The following is a 23,302-nucleotide window of genomic DNA, read 5'->3' on the forward strand; positions in this document are numbered from 1 at the left end:
TTGGATATCTTGTTAGTAGTCTAACCATACATACAGCATAATTTCCATAGGGAATAAAGTGAACCAAAAAAAGTTGCGGGGTGGCAAAAAACTGATACCTAGATCCAGTATTTATTTACCAATCCCACATGTCAACTCATCATTTGCAGCAAATTGTTTATTTTCAGGTTGGGTTTCTGTTTTTCGTTTTTTGGTTTTTGTTTGGTTTTGTTTTTTACTTGCAATGAAAGTTTCCATGATGTCAAGAAAAGCTGCACATCTTTAATACATGCTTCTCATCATCCTTCCTGTTTCAAGCAAAGAGAAAATCAGGCAATGATTTGCACAAATAAAACGTTACATACACCCAAAGAGACCGAAGATAAAACAGAAGCTAGAAGTTGTTCCTCGAACAGTTTTTCAAAGAATTCTCTGAGAAGCCAGCATCTTGAAAGACCATAGAGATTTTGTCAAGAACATGACAGTGATGAAGTTCAGGCACTGTGAATAAGGACACAGCAGGAGACACTGCTTATGACACTTCAAACCACAACATTCCGACACCTACTTCATAAGGTTAAATGTTGCCTGAACTAATTTGCAGAATTCTAAATTTACAGTAAAGATGGATCAGAAAATGTATTGATAAAATGGCTGGTTATAATGTTATTTGGAATAAATCTATCAATTCTTTATAGCAGGTTATCAATGACCTCTAATAATTTAGCTTTGCGCCTCTCTGTTCTTCACAGTTCTCTCTTCCAATATTAAAATTCCAGAGCTATACTACTCTGTTGCAATCCTATAGAGCAGAGTAGAATGCTGTGCTCTGTATAAGCTATTTATATTAAGAGCCAATACAGCTACCCTTTGATTTCATAATCTGGGCTCCTGAGTGGGATGCAGCCAAAACTTAGGAAAAGAAATTTATTCTTAAATTATTCCAGCCTACTCTAATGGAAAGTGACACAAGGTGGGTAACTGGCATATGTCGTCGAAGCTAGACACCAATCTGGACTCCCAGCATCCCCCCCAAAAAAGGCTATGGAAAAAATGTATTAAGAACAAGACTACAGACCATTGATATCAATCATTCCACAGTCTTCTACGACATCCAGAACATCTGTGAAGTCAGAGATTGAAGAATATGAAAAAGACCACGTAAAATCTTAGGAATGCAAGTTGTGAGAACATAGTAAGCTTTCTACTTAGGGAGAAAATAACATATTCAAGTAGGGGTATATATTTCCATTCTGACTTCCATAAATTAAACAACTTGCATCACAACTTTTCCACATCAATAGAAAACCTTCCACTGGCTTCAGTAGGTTTAGGTTTCTTCACCAATAAACTTTAACATATCCTGCTTTACACACATCCTTTTACCATCCCATCTTGCCTCTCTACCTTCTTCAGCCTTTTTTCTCACCTCTGAACACATTTCCCAGTCTGTTTCTACCAATCCAAGCTGTCAGAACAGCAGATGCATGGAATGTCCAGGGAATGATTTTATCCTGAATAACATCGGCTTAATATTTCTGACATCTGCAGTGCTGTGTAAAATCTTACTGGCAAGGAAGCATTGCTTCACTGCTTTCTATTCTATCTTCTACGGCAGGTGGTTTGGTGGGACACTGCAGAGCTTGCTGCCTGACTGCATGGGGCACTAAGAATGGACAGACCTAAAAATTTTCCTCAGCTGGAAAGAATGTGAAATTTTAACTCAGAAGTAGCACAAATTGTTATTTATTGATTCGGAAGCAGGGCATGGTATTTGATATATTCCATATTTGATATATTCCAGATTCTTTTCAAGCTAAGGGTTTTATTGCAGAACGAAGTCATAATGTGACTGGGGATAAACTGAAGCAGAAGAGTGTGTTATAAGGTTGAGATACAACCCAATAGCATATAGTAGGTGAATTGACGGTATTGATGAAGATATGCTTTCTCCAAATGACACTTGGTCATGGAATTTCTCCTTATCTGGGCTCCATTTCACTGGGACACGCCACTGTGAAACCAGCATCCCAGAGGAACAGAAATAGAGGAGGAAACAGGCTAGGTTTTGTATGTTTTATGAGCACACAGTCTGGAAAGTTTTACTACAACCAGAGAGACAAAGGCTTACACAGGAGTATAGCTAAAGAAGGAGAAAACCTATTTTCTGAATATGACTTCAGTTTCCAATTAAAGAAATCAATTTTTCCTGACTGCCTTCTTCATCAAGCATTACTTCTCCTTCTGTTGCCCCTGAAGCAAATCTTTTTTTTTTTTTGTTTCTGTTTCTTAATATAAATAATCAGCAATGAATAAATGCCTCAAAACAGGCATATGTAAACCTGCCACAGGAACACTAAAGAGCAACACAGCAGGAACTCTAAAATGTCTTCCTCCAATCTCCTTTCACCTTTTAATGCCTCACTGATAGGTCTACACATGCGGGCAGATGTTTGCTCTCTAAGCACTGCACTGTTAGAAAAATATAAGAGTTCCTGGCAAGTCTGAGTCTACCATTCCCAGTTTTACAGGAAACAGTGAGGCTTTCAAATGGTAGTGGTGAGGATGAACGTGAGCCTAAAGTCTTGCTGTGACGTACTGAAACAAATCAACCCAACTCTAAAACACAAAACATGGTTTGAGAAACTGTACTTTAGGCTGAAATTTGGTGTGGAGAAGTCCAAGAAAAAATTACGTTATCCACTTTGAAAAACAAAGTAAAACAAACACTCATTCTCTAGAGATTCTATGAGGCTCTCCAGTTTCCACCAAGCTGCAGGAGCAAATGTGAAGAACAGGAATGATACAGTTTTGTTTCAAAAATTAAGTGGGATTATGGACTGTCTAGACATCACATCTGGCCTTTCTGAAGAGCTCCACTGTACAGTGGAAATGGAAAAATAAGACATACAGCATAAAATGTCTAAAGATACATTAAATGTAAATTAAATTAAAAACATAGCAGTAAGGATATCAGGAGGCATAAGGGATGGTGTTATGGAGATGATGTGAACTTAAATGAAATTAAATATATAACAGAAGGAAAAGTATCATAACATTGTGGAGGAAGAAGCAGCAGAAAAGTATCCTGCAGAAAAGCATGATGTCAACCATTCTGACTTGACTCACTTAACACTTGCCCTGGATACAGAGGTGGAGGAGAATTATTGGACTAAAATATAAGGCAATAAAAAACTGTTATGATCAAGTACCCATGCTGAGAAGAGGGTGAACTCTACACCATATTTCTGCTCTCAGTCCTGCTGCATTCCGTGTAAGAGAGAACATTCTTCCTAGAGAAAATATATTGGCTATCTTTCCTAGTATCAGAGGGTGGCAACACATCAACCACAGTGGCTTTTCCCCATTTCTGATTTCTCTAATGAGCTCTAAAGAAAAAAGAAAAATGACAAAATCATTTTGAACGCTTGGTCGGGAAAAGAGAGATATGATTTAACCTCACAAAATGACACTACACATGTAACTACAAACCATAGGAGTGCTGATCACTGGCATTAGAATTCACGTTGCTCTTTTTTCTAAATAGGCACTTACAGGCATTGTGCTAGCAGCTGAAGGATGATCATTAACAGCTCCTGGGACATGATTCACAGAGCCTGTAAGTACATTTTCCTTTTTTGCACTTTTTTTTTTTTTTCCCCCCCATCAGCTTACTGATAACCATTTGAATGTTGGAGCCAGCAGACTGAAATTTGTACAGAGGGAATATGGTCTTTGTCCACCTTCTTCACAAACCAGCATAAAGCCTTTCATGCAGCACCAGGGCTCTATAACTGTTCTTATCAATGTCATATTCTACAGTGCCCCAAAAAGCAATAATCTCAGCTTTTTGTCATTCACGAGCTCTCAGTGCTCCTCCTTATCACCTCATGGAATTTTCAGTCATCAACAACTACTGGAAAAAAACAATCTAATAGCATGAATATCTGGTGAAAAGAACCTTAATCAATGAAAAAAGTAACTAAATGTAAGCCCTACTACTGCTTCTCCTGTTTTCCTGGAGAAGGCAGCAAAAAATTCAACCAAAAAAAGCAAGTCTGTCTTGTTAGATATTGTTGCTCTTATTTCCCAGGCCTCTCTTTCTCCAATCGACTCAACAGTTCAGTGGAATTCCGTAGCATTATTAACTTCATTACAATGGTGCCAATTAAGCACTTCTGAAAATACGTATAAGTGTACCATTTCCCTACTGGCAAAATAGATCCTCATTTAGAAGAGATTATTATTAGTAACTTTGCTTCAAGTAAGTGAAAAAAGAATAGGGAAGGTCTATATGCACAAACAGAGCTGAAGTTGAATAGAAAACCTTTCACCCCCAGATCCCATTGGAAATTGTCTCTGAGAATAAAAGATCACCTTGCCAGTGGAGCAGAATCAATTTCTCTATCCTCCCCTACTAATTCTCAAAGATTCCTTAGCAATCCTGACTGCAAGAGCATTGCAGGATAACGCTGAGAAATGCCTTAGCTCAGTAGGCAGCTGTTGTTTGGATGGACATTTTGATATCTGCTGTCTTTCCTGCTGAATTCTCCTCAAAATTCTTAGGTTCATCAATTTCCAGATGCTCCTAGATCTAACCAAAAGCCTAATAATCAAATGTAAGAAATTCTAAAATTGTTTAAGTCATTTGTCAGTAAACATTTTCACCTGCTTTCTCCTCTATTAATAATCCATCTACTTCTCTTAACTGATATTTTCTGAATATCAGCATGAAAACATTTATGATGCTTTTGGCTACTGAAATAAACTTGGTAGCGTGATTTTATCTGAGTTGTCTTCCCTCCTTAAATTTCAGGAGCTGAGCAATCCACATGTATATAGAATCTGAATAGCTTCTTGAACAACTCCATTTCTTATCCTTTGTATTAAAAACTAAGAAAGAAGAAAGATAGACTAAAATATTTTTATAGAAAAATTCAGTAGATTAATGCCTTTTTTTTCCCTTGACTTGACCAAACTGGAAACATTTCAGATGATGAGGCGCACAGAGAAGATGATATCATCAAATTACATCATCAGAATTTTTGACAAAGATAACTTTTGGTGAGCCTCTCATAAGCCAATAGCCCCAACAGTGTTATTTACCATGTCGGGAAGAATCTTGTAACTAACATTTTGGGACTAGACAGGACTTTCCTCTGAACCATTTAACGTAAAGAGATTTTCATGGCCACAACAGCGAACAGATTTGTAAAAAAAATTTTTATAAAGAGCACCTGGAGTGATACAACTGCTAATGCAGATTGTGGAACCATAGAATTATTAAGGTTTTATAAGACCACTAAAGATCATCTAGACCAACTATCAGCCCACCCCCACAATGCCCGCTAACCATGTCCCTCAGTGCTACATCCACACAGATCACAAACACCTCCAGGAACGGTCAGTGCACCTCTCTGGGCAGCCTGTGCCACTGCCTCACCACTCTTCCTCAGTAGTTTTTCCTAATATCCAACCTGCACCTCCATAGGCACAACTTGAGGCTATTAACTCCCATCCTGTCAACAGCTACCCAGGAGAAGAAGCCTACCTCCAGATTTATAATTGTATTCGAAGATTATTAATCTGAGTTATTGCTTACAGAGCAACATCCAAAAGAATTAGTTACTGTGACATAACAAAGGAGTATGTAAACTGCTGTCATGACTAGGAAGTATCTTATCTTCATAGTATTGAATACAACACTTATTGGCGTTTCAATTTCATGATCTAGGCTCTCAGCTACGTATATCTACGAAAATAGCAATTACTGCAGTTCCTTTGATGATTTGAGAAATTTTGGAAATTCATGGCATAATCTAGGAATGATAAGTTTCAAGGTGAGTTAAGGTGGGAACATGTTTTGGGAAGAAAAACTTTCTGTGTTACAAAACAAGTATGTAAAGTTAAAAAGTTAACAAAAATTAAAATCACCACTTCTCCTATGCTTTCATTCTTCTTCCATACCTGGAAAAAATAAAATCTGAACATTCCCAGACCTCAAAACTCCATGAAAATAAATAACACTTCTATCAAATTCATACTTCATAACTAGTCAGTGTTGAAGGGTCAGCTTCTGACTGACTCAGAGCTGTATCATAGAAGAGAAAAGGAAAATAAACAAACTATGGAGCAAGTGTAGGTGTTATCAAGTGCTCTCACTGAACTATACAGGTTTTGAAAAAGATAATAGATTTTCTTTCAAAACAAGATCACTGCAGAGCAAACTTTGGGATACGGTTCTGCAATGGAAAGAGTTATATGCGCTGTATTCAAAGATCAGCCTCAAGGAACAGAGACCTTTCCAAAGGTCTCAGAGCAATGGTGCATGCAAAGACCTTGTTTGACCAGGTAAGGCTGTTGCCAGCTCACCTCTTCTGGTCAGTCTTGTTATAAAAGCCATATCTGTGCTACAGTAAATAAAACCATATCAGATGTTCCAACTAGGGAGCCTCTACTCTCTAGTCTGGTAAAGTTGTTAGAGTGATGTTTATTACAGTTTTTACATGTGCTATTTAATATTATCCCTTATTTTTTGGAGAATATGTAAATTTAATATTAGTACATTGGTCATGCTATTCCTGCTAGCCTCAGTGAAAGTGGGCAGTCCTGAGGATGATTCATGTACTAGTCTAGATACAGGTTAAACATCCTAAAAAAGGGTAATTTTTTCTGTCTTGTCTCAGGCTCAGCAGTTTCACATCCATTTGTACCATTTAAGAAAAGACAAGTCTCTTCCTTCCCTTTTTATTTAAATAAGGAATAGAAAATACACTATCAATACGTAAGGAGCTTTCCTTGCTTTGGGGACGTATAGCAGGATTTTTCCCAACCATCTCTCACTCCAACCTTCTACATCTCTCCACATAACTCAGGAAAAATGCCACCTCTTCAGATATTCAGAGTACGTCTCTTATTTGCACACAAAATTGGCACCAACTGGCACTTCTGATACAGTTTGCAATATAGATTTTTAGGTGACACACCTGTCAGTTTGATTTCTCCAGCTAAGAAATCAGAGGTGATCCTTAGAAACATTTGACCTTTTTGATACATATCTAAATTGAAAACTCAAACTGCTATGAGATTCACACACTGCTCAACCTATTTCTCCTCTGCTAAGCATTTAACCACATGAAGCAGGCTATGGCCCAGCTGGAGAGAGAGACCAGAAACAACACATCTCCCCTGTGATTTGAACAACTCCTCTTCTGCGGCTCAGACATGGTGGTCTCCTTCCCATTACTGGATACAGGAGTGGAAATCAGCTGAAAAGGCCTTCAGGAGCTGAAGTCAGAATTCATGGTTTATTACCCAGATTGAGGACCACATGACCTCAAGAGATCACAGGCATCTCTTTTTTCCATGATTTATGGCTATATTTAGATGCTCACCTTGACCCATACCAGAGTGTTTTTCAAACATGTTCATCTCAGCTCTTATTGAGATCAGTGAAATATCAAAATTACCCAAGAATATAGACACTTTCTATCTCAACTGGAAAGAGTTATCTAAAATCCTACATTATTGTTAATATATATACATATTTATGTCTTTGTGATCAAAGACTGGCTTGTCTCCTGAGCAAAATCAGTAAAGCCTTACTTCCTCACCTCATGATATGACATAGCTGTGCTTATCTACATGTCAGAAACAGTACTCAGGTAGAAGATGCCAGAGGCCATGAAAGACTTGGTCATCAATTCACTTACTTTCCTAAGATTCAAGAGTCCATGCACAGCCACGTTTCTCCTGGCACATGCAGTCCCTGCTGTTAAAGAAGCAGCTGTCTGGATCCAGTAAGAGGCTGCTGGAAGTCTCTCTGCAAAGTGAGAAAGCTGTTTTTATGCTGATGCTGGATTAATCTGAGATGAACTACTGAGCACAGTGCAGCAGTGGATAAAGCTTTTACATCTGCAACTGCAGATTAGGCCTGGTAGGATAGCGCAAATGAGGAAAAAGAAATGGACGTGCAACAGAAAAGGTGTACTTAGAGCCCTGTGCCTCCACACAACGCTTGGTCTGCCTGCTGGCTAACCACAGGAGGTGACACTGCAGGTGCTGCTCAGATGAGGGACCTGGCTGGCTGAAGGTATGTTTTGTGTTCATGCACAGTAGTAAAACTAGCAACAGTGTGGAGTTTTAAAACTCAAAACATATAGCTCAGAAAAAAACATCCAAAAAAACTGTCAGTAAGTGACATCACTCGGACTCTGTAGATGGTGTAATTTTAAATGAGGTACATGTGGAAAGGCACCCTTGCTGCATTGGCTGGACTGACAGATTCCTTTCCCCACTCAAATGTGAATGGAACTCCACATTTTTGGCTGAATGGCTTCTTGGTTACTGAACTGTGCCTGTTGCTAAGTCCTTCTTGCCATTCTTTTTTTCTATTTTAGATACTCCCACAACTCAGTTTATTTACCTGTAAGTAATGCAATCCTTCCAAACCCATGCTGGTAAATCCTTCCTATCCTATCTGTAGCTTAAAGAATACCCTGATCCCCCAAGGTCAACATATAGATTTATAGGATTATGGCATTCTAGTCTGATGAGCTTTATAAATTGAGTTCCTATAATAAAAAGATATTCTCTCTTTAGAGGAAGAGTTTCCACCGACTTCACAAATATATAGATATGTATTTACCTATTTCAGCTCAAGGATCCTTCAAGAATTAGCACCTATGTACTTTTGTGTGAAAACACAAACATGCAAAAGCACACACAGAAACCTGTTATAACGCAAAGATGTGAAGGACCCTTGAAAAAAAGCAGCATCAGGGAGAAAACAAAACAGAAGTGAAAAAGTAACACTCCTTTTTTGATGGCGCTCTGATAACTATCTTTGGGAGGGAGTCCATTATTTTGATAACAGTCAGGACTCAACAGCCATACAGCGTTCTACCTCCTGATGGCATCCCTGTTATCTCATAGGCATAATATCAGGTCTGCACTCATAAACAATTTCCCATGCTTATTTTTCTATATCTGTAAGTCTTTGAATCTTTGCCCTCCCGCCATTTTTCTTCATCTCTTCCACTATAGCTTCAGAGACAAGAGACACAAAGAAATAAGCAAGATAAACAACTACTACTGGACACTATGTGAACATTTTCATTTTTTACTTCCGTCTATTGCAGCTAGAAGAGAAGCAGTCACTGTTTTTTGCAAGTGTGCGAAAGGATGTTGCGTGCATCCCTATATACACAGAATTTGGGGTGCATATCATAACAGAGGGACATAGGATATAGCTTAGGGTATGTTCACAACTAACATCTGAAAAATGAGACACTAAAAGCTGCTCCCTCAAAAGAAGGTGAAGGTTCCCAACACAGAAGTATATAGGCTCATGCTGAGATCCAAGATTCCTGGTCCACAAGCCAACCTAAGTTTTGCCAACACTTGTCATTCCCCAGAGATCATTATGTAGTATGATAAATTGCTCCCCACCAAATCAAAATATTTTTTAAAAAATGATTATAAATGGCCTGTGAGCACCATGAAGTTAGCTCTGTAAATATTTCTCATTCATCCCCTCATTCCTAATCAAGTAGCAGGAAGAATATTTTTTTTTCCTCTTCTCAAAAGGTGTTATCTCTGACAACACTGGTGTCTGGTTTCCCTTCTTGTACAACTATACTCCCTTTGACCTGCCTTAAGAAATAATTGGTGTTGAGTAATGATTTTAAAATACTACTTCAAGAAGATGATGTAAATACCAGCATTCCCTAGGTAGATCCTTCTATTTTTACAGAGAGGTATGAAAGTTTAGAGCTGTAGTTTTTTGGGGGACAGCATGGAGTTTCACATCCATTCATATCAGTCCACCTCAGTGAATACCATTCAGTTCCCATTCTCCTATAACAGAGAGTTACCATGGCCTCAATGCATTTCAGATGAATTTCATTTTTCTTGGCTGTTGCTAAAGTACAAGACCAGCTTTGAGGGAAGTACTTTCTGATCTGATGTAATACATCATGTGGTTTTTAAAGTAATCTCTTTCATCTTACTGAGTTTCTTCATTTGTCTTTTCCCTTTTTTTTCTTAATGAAAGTTTTCCAAAGAATTTCCCATGCAGAATTTAACACCGTATATTATACTGTCAGTTCTCCTGCATTATTTAATTTGGTGATTCATTTTGAAGGAAAGGTCCATTCCTGAAAGTACAGATCTGTTTTTTATTATTATTATTTTAACTGAGTTTTTATACCCTTTTATTCCCCTCGTAACTTCATCACTATAGGAGCTTTATGATTGATATTAGTTAGAATTGCTTAAAAATATGAAGTTCCTCAATTTTCTGATGAGACTGCAGAAAATTCACCATTCGTGCTAATCGTAAAAGCTGCAAATTAGAGTTGTTACATGGAAATAAAACTAGAGCATAGCAGAGAAGAATCATGTCCAGAGCTTATATACCAGACTACACAAAAACACAGCTGCATTGTACAAAGAGCAATCCATTCACTCCCCTGGGAAAATCTGATTGCAAACAAAACTGTCACAACAGACCAAAATCTACATCTGAATGACATACATCCCAGAGAAACAAACACTAACAATCATAATCACCATTATTATTACTAGGAATTGTCTGGCAAATTTGTTGCAAACTGAATTGAACAACTCCATATTAGCCCACTCCTTCTGCAAACGGTCCTGACAAAATAATCCCCTTGACAATCCTAATGTGCATAAGACATTGATGGAAGGTACTGAATTATGAGCCTCTGCATGCTGAACCAGCTGTCTGGAAAATGTATCTTGGGGACAGTAACAATTTGAAATGCACACTGAGATTCTTCATCAGAGATTGCCTGCCTGCAGGATCATTCCACACGTCATAAGAGGACATAAAAGTGAAGTACAGGGATATGCAACCAAATGACCAGTAGCTGAACCAGTGAGGGAGCAGCAAATCCTTTAGTCTAACTGCAAGGGTCAGTAGTAAGAAAATGTCAAGATAGCTCCCTGTAGTTTAAGTGCTCTTCTGATCAAGAGTAGTGAAAGGAAATGCTTTTACAGTGGCACAGTACATTTTTGTTAGAGAATCTTCGAAAGGATTACAGTTAATTTAAAAACAGAGCAGTCCCAATAAAGTTGAACCAAGCCTAAATGAGGAATCTAGAGAAACCAAAAGATACAGCATACTACCATACTTGGCATAAAGGACAGTTAGTGGCCAAGCTTAGACCTCAGTCAGGAAGTTGGAGAAGCAAAGGAAATTCTGTTTCCATCTCAACCTTCAAATTAGTGTCTAAAAATAAGGAACCTGAGAAACTCTGTAGAAGCAACAGCAAGATTGGATGCAGGGTTGAAGCAAAGCTTATGCATATTCTGCACAAAGTTGCACAGGGATTTGGATAAAAAGGCCAAGAGTAAGGTTGAACAGGACAAGGAGACCGCCATTAACTAGCACTAGAAAGGTATAATTATGACTGCACTATGAAAAGTAGGCAAGGGTGGAGCACATAGGAGACAGAATCTCCTGGGAGAGAAAATCACAGCTTGAAAGCAGAAAACAAGATTAGGAAGGCAGGCTACATGGACAAATACATCAGTTGGGATTCCCCTCTGCTGCTTAGATTCAGATGCCAGCCCTGCTACTTGGAATAACGGGCACAGCCTTTCAGAAACCTGATTGCAGTCGAACTACTCATGGATGGTTTGAAAATAAAGGAAATTACATCCTGATTTTGCAAACTATTGGCTACCGTAGTACCATAGCAACACTTCCTGATGCAAATAAAAGCCCAAGGTTTGGATAAATCAGTTCTTAACCCATCTGTAATTTGATGAGATTATAACTAGGAATGTCTCAACTTCAAAATGCGTAGGCACTCTTTTCATGTAAGCACGAAAACCTCAGACTTTAGTCCCAAAATATTGAGAATACAAAACGCCAACAAGAATCCTACAAAAGCAGAACAGGCTATTTAATGTTCCCACAAGTTTTCTGCTTCTATTCAAACAGTGAGTGTTGCAGGTACTTGATTTTATTTTGTAGCGCCACAGAAGAACCTACACCAGCAACCAGAGGAACAAGGAAATAGCATCAAATAAGCAGATCAATAAAATGAGTTTGCATTTAAATTACCATAAAGTTGTAGAGTCCCCTGCCTATGTGCATCTCTACGTTTCCGAGGAATTTCTTGGCAGTAATTTGATTCAGTGAACTCTAATTGCAATGAACACAATGCACAACATGTTTTGGATGCTTTGAATGTTAACTTTTAACATTCAAATTACAGCTGTAAATATATTTCAAGGCAGAAGAGAGCAGGTTCTGTACACAGATTCCTAAACACTAACAACATCATAAACTCTGGTGCAGCACGAAATCTGAGCTCCTGCTGGTGGGCAAAGAAATAAAGCCTTCTCACTGCTATTTTTTCAGTCAGCCCCTTGCAACAAAATTTGTTTTGTCTTTGAACAACGTAAAATATCAACATCCGTGCAAGTGGAAACCTGAAGTTGTCTGGATTTATACTTTACAGCTGTGTTCATTAGAAGCAATTTTTAATAAGTTCTTAACAGATGCTTCAGCATCAACTTCTTTAGTAACTTCCTGAAGCTCAGTCTTTGAACGTTGACCTTAGCTATCATGGTCAAAGGCACTTGTACAGTTGGAAGAGTAGTGCGGTTAACATGGTGCTTTACAGGTGTTATAGTTGGAAAGACTGTCACAGTGTTTCTGTACAGTTCCTATACAGCACTGTAAAGAAAGCACATAGATGTTCCTCTGTCAGAGGATATTGGTCTCAGACAGCGCTCATGAAACACTACTTATCACCTAAATGGTGCTTTTAATTCGATCCTTCTCAACAAAAGAAGGAAATCAGGTTCATCAGTGCCTTTTTTTTCCGTAATCTCTTTCTTTTGAAAAAGAAAGGGAAATAGGGGACTTCAATTTTCCTTTTCTTGTGAAAATTTTGATTAAAACAAGCACCTGAAGGTTTCATATGAAAAAACATTACCAAGAACCAACATATTTTTCTCTCCCAGTTTTCACCTGTAAGTTCACCTGTAAGCACTACTGTGGCTCTTCAGGCAGCAAAAGTCCTCCCTTGTGAGCCATATTCACCACCTGGCTCCAGTTGAAAACTGTGATGAGCTATGACACGTCCAGAAGATGAAGGGCTGGTGCTTGGAAGGTGAGTCTTTCAGAGAGTTAACAGCACAGAGAAGGCTGACAACATGAACCTAAGCAACTCTGAAGAAGTACAGAGGAAAAATGCTGAATTAAAATATTTAGTTTTCAGATGCAGCTTTTCAGCTGTGGTATTAGGTGTTTACTTTTTTGAGGTGGAAAAGGTCTTATACTTCAAAAGTAGAGAGAAATTCTACTTTCTCTGACAAGATCTTGTAATTACCTTCTGCTTGCTCAGGGAAAACTGAAACAGAGGCAAGGGTAATGCTGTGCCAACTGGTACTTTCTGAGTCAGTGTCAGGGTAGAAAGGGAAGTTGTGAGCCTGACTGCCAATGAAGAACTGCAATAAAAGCCCTAGTGCAGAGACAGTCTGAATAACATAAGGTGATTTAGGGAGGTGTAACTTATTTCTCCTGCTGAACTGGAATAAAATACACTGACATAAGCACTTTTACTTTCACAATAACTATATTCTACATTTGTTTGCCACTTTAATGATATCAGCAAAGTTAAAAAGCAGAACTTCTTAGCACTGAGCAGACTTGATCCACATACGTAAAATACATCTTCAACAGAAAACAGGAAAAAAAGTCATTTGTTTTGCAGAAAACAATAGCAATTTATACAGATAGTCCACTCAATCTTTCTCCTCCATTTTCTCCACTGGCCTCACCAACAGACAATAAGACCAAGTAAGGTTGCATCAAATTTTTATTGACAGCACTGAGACAAAAATCTAACATTATCACACTCGCCTAGAATTTATTTGCAATTTTAAAACAATAATAATGAATGCCTGCTGTTGAAATGTGATTTCAAGTATTTTCCATCTCTCTTTTCTTAGCTGGACTGTCACTCTAAATTTGAGATTGTTTGGCACCAATTTATACACAAAATAAATTTTCCATGTAGTACGACAGAGTTTTACAGTGCTACAAAATGCAGATCTCCTCTACACAAGGAGATTGTCTTCAAAGACGTCTTTATGAGGTACCTATGTTTATGTGGCAGTATCAGGCACGAGTAATGGCTGTCAAAGTCTGAGTGCTGAATGACAGCCACTGCATGGAGATACAGCCCTGCTGGCAGCATTAAGCTTTAGAGGTGACTAATTTCAACTGCACAGGTGTTTGCTCTTGTGGAACCTAATGTTCCCATGGCACTGCTGTATAAGCATGGTGCCATACCCAGCATCCCCCTTGTCAATAAAATGGCTTTTATACATCCCTAGCTGCATATGAACTGCTCTAGAATACATCAGAAGAGTTGCTCTTTGCACAGTCCCTGTGGAATTCTGCTTTCTCCTATTCTATTTCAAAGCAAAAACATTCTCAGGGAAGCTGACAGATGCACATTAGGGAAAAACCCAGTGTAAGCTGCAAGAAGTTGAGCTATGCTTTCCTTCCCTGTTACTGGGCTCACCAATTAGAAATGGATTGGGGGGATCCTTTCTGCAAGACAAACATACTGTAAAAACCTAATCCCTATGATTTAGCCTATTGAATTTTCCACCTTCTAAGTGTGGAACATGTATTCCTTTATAACAACTTAAATGTGGTTTAAAAAAAAAAAAAAAAAAAAAAAAAGACTTAAGAAAGCCCTAACAGTCTAGGCTAAAAACTTCAGCTTCTTGATGTAGGCTAATACATCCTTTTTGCCACTTTGTAGCTCCTGTAGATTACAAACTATCACTTTCAAGCTTCTTCACTTAAAAGCATTTGTTGTCTTCGAGTAAGATTTCGCTACTAGATTTCCAGTCCAGAATTGTGCCATATTTATTTGACACAATTACTGCAGCACTAAAAATATGGTCAAATTGGTTAAGAGCAGTACAAATCAGTTGATTTACCTAGCTTAAGTGCCTCCCGATATTTGGCTGGGCAAGTGAGAACGTGGTGGACAGCATGTGGGGAAACAAAACATCTGTTTAAATCAAGGAAGAGCTTGCCAGCTGAATACTGCAGTAAAATCAAATAATCTACATTTCTTATAGCTCCCAGAACCTTCTCCTCTTTTGGTGGGTTGTATTTACTGGCTTCTTTTATGTAGTTCTGGTTGGAAAACATTCCACAAAGACTTATTTTACCTGATAAAACTCTTTAATGACAAGCCAAATATCTTTCATCAAGTAATCTAGAATATATTATGTGGGTTATCCACTGCTAACACAGGAATGTAAACTCAGTTTAGGTTTATTCTCCTGTATTCTCTGCAGTAATCAGAGTAATCTTTATTGTAACTTGGACACAGGTTTTCCTCCTTGCTTTTCTTTAGGGTAAATCAAGCATCTACTGCATACCCTCTCACTTCAAGAGAAACTCATCACATAGCAAATGCAAACCACCTTAATAAAGCAAATACTTGTGAGTTCTGCAGTCAAAAACTACAGAAACCTTTTCAGTATGGTTACCACAACACAGAGGTGTGAATCTTGGTCAGGGACAGGAGAAAGTTCTGGATGGAGTCATAAAACACACTCCTAAATTTTAAGATTACCAAAAGCCATTTTCTCTCCAAAAGCATTCACTCATATGTCTACCCATCAAGGAATCTATAATAAATATCATTACTGTTCCTATTTCTAGCACAGTAATCAATGCTTCACTCCCCTCTATGTCGTGTAAAGGACGACGCTAGCAGTGTGTGCATCATCAAACGAACACCATTTTATTCTCACAGCTAAATCCACCCAGGAGTCACAGTGCTATCTCAGTAGACTGCTCTTAAAGTCTGTGCACTGAAGCTTGCTGGAGGCAGAGAGTCTGGAGAAATACAGCATCACGCTTGTGTACTTAGGAAACGCAGGCAGCGCATAAGCTGATCCAAGTCATCTCAAGCCCAATCAGATTTTTTTAAGAAGGTCTAGGAACAGGATTAATAAGCTGTAATAGGGATGGGAAACCCCAAGGCAGCTGGCCCTCGGTGTATTTAATGCCAGCTCCCACACTCCTCTTTGTGGTGTTGGTGTTTTCAAAGCTCATCACTAGCATCCAGCAGAAAAGACTAGAAGAGGATTTTGCATACATGCCACACAAGGAAGCACTTGTCAGTACTTATCCCATTGCTGTCAAAGGAATTATCTGATGATTCAATTTGGACATTTGAAAAAGGTATTTTTTTTTCTAAGCTAAGTAGTTTCCTCAGTAGCATGACTGCACCTGTAATGAGACAATCCATGTGATAAAAGCTTTAATCACAGAGGCCAGACATCCGTAGTCAGATTTCAATTAAAAAGTATTATTTATACCTTTTAATTTCTTGCCTCCAGCCACATACAGTAAGGACTACTTTATCACTGACGTAATAAAAGAAGGTGCTCAAGAAAAAGGATATGGATGAGAACAAGCTAGTTATTAACTAGTTGGTGGGATTATTCATTTCATAACATATCGCAATAGTCTCCATTAAATTAAGGTCTCTCTTCCAACTTTATCCAGTCCATTCCCCTTCATTGTTCATCCCCTTCATAACTGACAACTTATTAACACCTCATTTGTAAACACCAACAACCACATGGTGTTAGGACTCCAGGCTGCCCATGGAACCTGGCACCACCGGGGTGGTGGTTGTTAATTGTGTGACATTGTCATACAAGTATTGCAGCAAGAGACAAGGGCTCAGGGATAATAGGAACCACCTATGATTCCCTCCTCCTGACAAACTGAGTGGGCCACCAGAGATTTTGCTGAAAGAGGGGTTAGGCAAGTGATTGCAGTTACATTAATCCTTAGAGTCCAGATTTAGGTATACTGTAGGTTCATTTTCAGTGCCCCACTAGAGAATCAGATTCTAACGTCATCGGACTTCAAAATTCAGTTAATTTCTGCTCAAAGCTGATAATATAGCACTGGGATTACAGAAATCTTTACCAGTTACTAAGGAATTTTATTTCAGGAAGTGTGAAATTTGAGGGTCTGAATGTCAGCCTAATCACATAAGATTAGAGTCACATAAAAAGAAGAAATTCAAAATATCTCACAAAAGGGCTGTATTGTTTGCCTTTTTTTTTTTTTTTTTTGGGGGGGGGGGAATGGGGTGGAGAAAATATCCTGAACAAAAGGAACAAAAATACTACTGTTGTGCTAAACACCATAAAGGTTAGTGGGCTTTTGTTTGTTTGTTTTTTAAGTGACAATGAGATATTGACATAATCTCCTACTTAGGAGGGCTGGCAGAAGAGTAAATAGCCTGATGTTTACTCATAACAGTGAAATACAAATAGAATCCAGAAAGAGTTTTGTCTTTGGATGAAAGCGTAAGGCAGCATAGGGGTCACAGACTGGCAAGATAACATTGAAAATGAAAAGAAGCAAATTATAGCGAGGCAGGAAAAGCCTACTTATTTTTAGATCAATCTTTGAGCTGGAATAACTAAACTAAGTATGTAAATTTGTCCAAAATAGTGCATTTTAAAAGGATGAAATAAAAACAAACAATAAATCTGAAAACCATAGTTTGGGAAATATCAGCTAAGACACTTTTCTCAAGCTTGTTCTTTCTTGATATATAACACCATGGGTAGTCATGGGTATGCTTGGGTCAAGAGGATATCAGGAGAAACTCAGCAAGCTGAACAGACTTCCTGATACACCCATAATTTTTCCAGCTAGACTTACATATCTGTAGTAGCAAATATTCCCATGCTTTCTAACTCAGAACACTAAGGAAGATATAGGTTTGCATGTGTAAGAACAATTACAAGTCTTAAGGCCTTCTGCAATGAGTTGTACGAAAGCATATATCTTCCAAAACCGTGATCAAATTGATTTTGGAAAAAAGTACAAAGCCAGCACTTTCCCATCCTCAGAAGGGGTTATTTGACATTACAAGACTCCGTCAAACGTACCATGATTTGAAATTCAGAAGGATAGTTGATGTGGAAATATTGTCCCTGTTTTGAATTTTACAAGGAAAAGCTCCAATCTAGTTCCATGGGATATTTGGCTTTCAAATAAGATCAATGTTTTATTTACACTGAGGCTCCTACTGGAAAGTAATTATTGTGAAGAATCTTTGGGATCAGTCTTGTACTCTCAGTATTCGATATTCTGTTTGAAAGGCCTGTCCCCAGGAGTTGCAATATATAGCTTGTTATATACCAAGAAAAGTGCATATTCCAAAATTCTTGAACAAGGAGACTGCGGAATAACCCCCTAAAGATTTATTATTGCCTTTTGTCTTTCTTACAAAGCAGGATTCATTATCCTTGAAGAAACATGGCACTTGAATCCACTTTCTCTACCCCATACCAACTCTTTTAATATTGACAAAATTGCTTCTTTCACACTTAAAGAGTGAAATGATCCTTGACCTGGAACCAGGTTTATGCATCCCAGGAAATAGGATTGTGAACCAAATTGTAAACATATTATGAAATATGTAATTCAAGCATGCTCTCAAAAGAACACATGCTCCTGTCTAATAGCTCAACAAGCACACACTGAAACTTCAGGTTCCAGTTTCTTCCTGCTTAACATGGCCAGTGCAAATTACTGCAAAGGGCCTGTGCTGAATCAACATCAGGTCATCTTAAACTCTGCAGATTCATGAAATAAGATGGAAAAATGTGGACAATTAAATCCTGATTCTGTCTGTAAAGATATTGATAAGTGATTGACTACTAATCTCAGTGTATCTGTATTATGCATTTTTTCCATTCATGCAATGACATGTAAAGTTATTCAATTGAATATTTAATTAGTATGCTTTCCTTCCATAGCCCACCACACAAATAGTGAAAAATCCCATAACTTTTGGAAACCTCAGAAGTACAACTTAAAGAATTCACGTTCACCTGCATTTTAATAGAAGTAGTGCTACCTCACATTTAATTGTCCATTTCTTAGCAGATGTTGTGAAAAATTAATTTTTTATTAAGAAATAATTTAATTTTAGAACATTCATTTTATTTTAGTGTTCAGCAATCAAATGCTCTATTCTCTTTGCCTAGCTGAAACCTCATGAAATTAGCAATGATAGTGTTATTTAACATTTAATACAATACACATTTATTTTGACTTAAAAAGAAATAACACAAACCATTTCTTTCATTTCCTTTGCATATTTTTTTCCCCAAAGAAGGAAACTAAATCTCTTAGATTCAACATAAAGGATATCTTTTAAGATCAAAGAGCAATAGGGCAATATCAATTTGTGGAGAGAGTCTGGGGCTTTGAACTACCTCGTGGGAAAAAAACATCAGTGGAGAAGTCCCTTGCTAGGAATGTTTAGATGTTGTGCTGAGGGACACGCTTTAGTGAGAACTGTTGGTGATAGGTAGATGGTTGGACTCGATCTTGTAAGTCTTTTCCAACCTTGATGATTCTGTGATTCAATTCATTTTCTGAGGCATCTCTTCACAACTCTACTCCTGGAAATAATAGCCACCTCTTGAATAATGCCAGTGCTGCTTTCCCATGACGTAACTACAGTGCAACTACAGGCTGCTTTAGTCCACTACATAAATACACGAATGCTGCTGATTCCCCTTACTTTTCATGCAGCTCACCCTATATACAGTTGCAACTTTTGCTGCCAGTACGTCTCTGGTTTTCATAATTCCACCACTTTCTTCCCAAGCTACTGAACGGAAATTTTTACACAGGATTTGGAACACTTAATATCTAGGAGAAGGTATCATTTTTATTTTTTGACAAAGAATGCTCCCTTTCATTAGGATCAACTTATAAGTCTCATGAAAACATGAAAAAATACTGTATGATCATATACACTTCAAAATACACACAAAAACTAAAAAAAAAAAAAAAAAAAAAAGAACCTCAATGTTCTAGAATCCTCCTTGATGCAACATGTCATACTCATTCATTTCAAATATAAGACTGCCCTGCAATAGGCTTGCTATTAGTCATAGATCTTGAAAACTGAAGACAACAGGTGCTTCTTCAAATGCAATTTCCTAGACATTACAGATTCTCCAAACTGTATATCTACCAACAACATAATTTAGTGAACCAGTTACTAGCAAATGAATACCATGCATCTTTCCAGAACCAAAGTCAAAACAGATATTTTCAAAGAAGATTTGAGTTTCTTAAATTAACTTCCACATGGACTTGGCAATCACAAACAAGTGTTATTTCAAAAAGAACAGGTAGCAGAGCAGTATTCTTGGCTGGCATATACCAAAGTATACATACCTGACAATTGCAGTATTAAATAAGAAAAAGAACAGGATAAACTGTGTTGCTTGTTTTGCTTTCTCTCAAGAATCTGACTACAAAAGGATCAGAATGAACATCTGTCCGTTAAGGAAATGGGAAGGTATAATATGGGCCAGACTGACTGACTGTAGAGCTATACACTGTTGCAGGCATAGAAAATAGTGTTACTTTTGTTTTGAGAAGAAAATCTAGAAACCAATACATTTGCAAAACATTAAGGTTTTTCACTTCTTAGTTTAGAAGGACAGCCAGTGCTATTCCTTTACGAATGCATTTCACAAGATCCCTGCTGATTTTTCCTCACATTTAACTGGCAATTTTTATTTTTTTTTTTTTTTTTACTATGCCTTTAATAGATGTAGAATGAAGTATCTCAGTCATCTGACTGGGAAAGGAAATCACCTCAAGCTTCCTTCAGGTCATCTACTGTTTGTTTCTGAAAGCACATCTTTTATTAGGACAACAGCAGGAGTAGTAGGCATGATAGTAAAGAGGCTAGAACAGTGAGCTTCTGCTGACTTGTCCATACAAGACAGCAGTTCCCCTGAACTGGCTTTTCCTATCCGGGATAGATCAGGCAAGTGTTTGCCTAAGAGCAGCAATGGTCTAAGATGTCTAAGATGTCTCTCTCTGCTTTTGGTTTTTGGGAACACACTAGTTCACAGAAAGTTATTATTGACCTCTTCATTTCAGATTCTTTTGTTTTTACTTTAAGATGGCTTCCAAGAGAAGGAAGAATGCAATATACAGAAGCATTTCCCACTAGATTTCCTGTTGTCTTTTCAACCAACAAGAGCCAGCTGTCATGTTAGTTTCCTTCATATTTACAAGCTATACTAGAGGCAAGAAGGGCTAAAAACCATTCTTACTTTTGATTTTTCTGTCATGGGACCTGTTAAATCCACCCCTCTGATTAACTTCTGTTAATTAAGTTTCTGATTTTTCTATGTCTAAATCATGTGAGAAGCTGAAGTAGACTAAAAACTCTTCTCATTCTTTTTGCGTGTACACATGCCCTGCTCTCTCACACCTTTCCATCATCTTGTAATCACCCGTATTCCTCCTTATTCAGGAATGATCTCATTATCAACCATACCAGCCTAAGGGAACACTTGAGGTAAGGGACACTACATACACCATATGGTACTTGTCTCAATGGAGCAATTTTCAAATGTACCGTACAGACTGTACAGTCATCTTTATAGAGTTGAATCAGAACACCACATTTCTTTTTATTTAAACAGTAAATGCAACTGGTGCCTAGAAGAAACTGCTTCCTTGGCTTCAGAAAATAAAAACATTCCTGAAATTATTATGAGGTGAGATGAAAACAGAATTAAAAGGAAAATAAGTGGCAAGGTGGCAGATACTACCAGGAACAATTTCCAATAAAATTTGTACTGAACACCCTATTAAGGGTGGGAGAAGGAGCAGGGGGACACAGATGAATGGGATGGATTTCATCCCGTTTTCTATTTCCCCCCCCCCCTTCTCCCCTCCTAATTTTGCCTTGTTGATTCATTTAGACACTTCTTTGAGGAAAAGCTGGATAGAGTTGTTTGGATCCATAAAGGCAGGACAGTCAGCTATATCTGAATATCAGAAGGAAAAGTTTGTGGAGGTATGGATCTTTTGAAAACAGCTATGAGAGAATAGTTCCATACAAACAGACTTCATGGCTGACTTATCTATGTGCATTCAGTGAATGACTGAGAAAGGGAGAGAAACAGTTGTATAAGCATCCCAGGAGTAGCATACATCTCCTTAAAACTTCTTTTTTTTTTTTTTAAGTAAATAAAATAAAAATCCAAAAGTTATGCCAGGCTTAAATTTGGTACCTGGGAAGAAAATCTTTCAATCTGCCCTGACCACCAGGGCTTATCTCCATCAACAGCAACCTTAACTACTACAAAGCTGGCAAAATTATTCCTTTCTGTGAAAATAGAGAAAATTATGCCTCTCATAGACTGATCAAATCACCAGGCCATTATCAGGTACTCCAACATGCATGCCAGGAGACTTCTGCTAGTAAGATACCACTACACATCTTCAGGAAATACGCAGCATAGAGAGGTTAAATCTTAGCTCACAGACATAAAAGATGGTGGGGGATCATCTTTCTGACAAGTAAGATGAAATTTTCATAACAAGGGAAGGTGGATATCATGGAGTACTTCATGCTCAGACTGAGGGATACAAGTAAGTTTAACTTTATAATCACATTGAAAAAGGAAGCATGATAAAATAGCTAGAAGATGATATAACAGAAGAATTTGTAGACTAACAGAACACAGTAGCAGCTCCTGCAACTGCATTTCTGCAGTGTAAGTAAAACATGCATTGGAAATGCTAGGAGAATGGGGTGAAGACAGCAGGTGGGATTGCAGCTCTGGGTTAAGCTATAAATAGGCCTATCTTTACGCACAACTATCACAGACAAAAACAAAAAGAAGCACTGGGAAGACCACAGTGGAGAGGACAGAAGTTACTGTCAGAGCTCTCTGTAGAACTCTTCCATTCATATATAGCACCTCTGGTTTTTTTACCCATCACATAGTCATATACTCTGGAGCTTCTCAATGAGAGAAACAAAACTCAAGAAAATCCTTCTCAATCTAAACATTAAGCCTGCTAACCTTCCCCGATGACTGGAGAGAGAACTCATATGGGGGCCTTCTAAAGCAACCTCTCCCAGTAGGCAGCTACAAAAGGGCTTTTTGAAGCTGATCTGAAAGGCTACATGGAGTTTGGTGAAAGCTGTTTCTCTATTTTTTTCTTATTGTTATGAATCGAATTCTGTTCCTGTCACAGACAAGAGCAAATCAATTTAATTTATTTGAAGATAGTTAACTCAAGACTTCCATAAACACACTTTAACCCTTGAAGCTCCTTGGAACCTACGCCAATGCATTGGCCACCCCAAGTAAAAATAAACGTTTTCTGGTAGTCAGAAACTCTGATGTTTCAGTTTGTGACCTGACCCTGGGCACC

This window comes from Centrocercus urophasianus, unplaced genomic scaffold (genome assembly GCF_019232065.1).
Source record: "Centrocercus urophasianus isolate 14NV4802_14NV808 unplaced genomic scaffold, USGS_Curo_1.0 seq_10, whole genome shotgun sequence".
Taxonomy (NCBI): domain Eukaryota; kingdom Metazoa; phylum Chordata; class Aves; order Galliformes; family Phasianidae; genus Centrocercus; species Centrocercus urophasianus.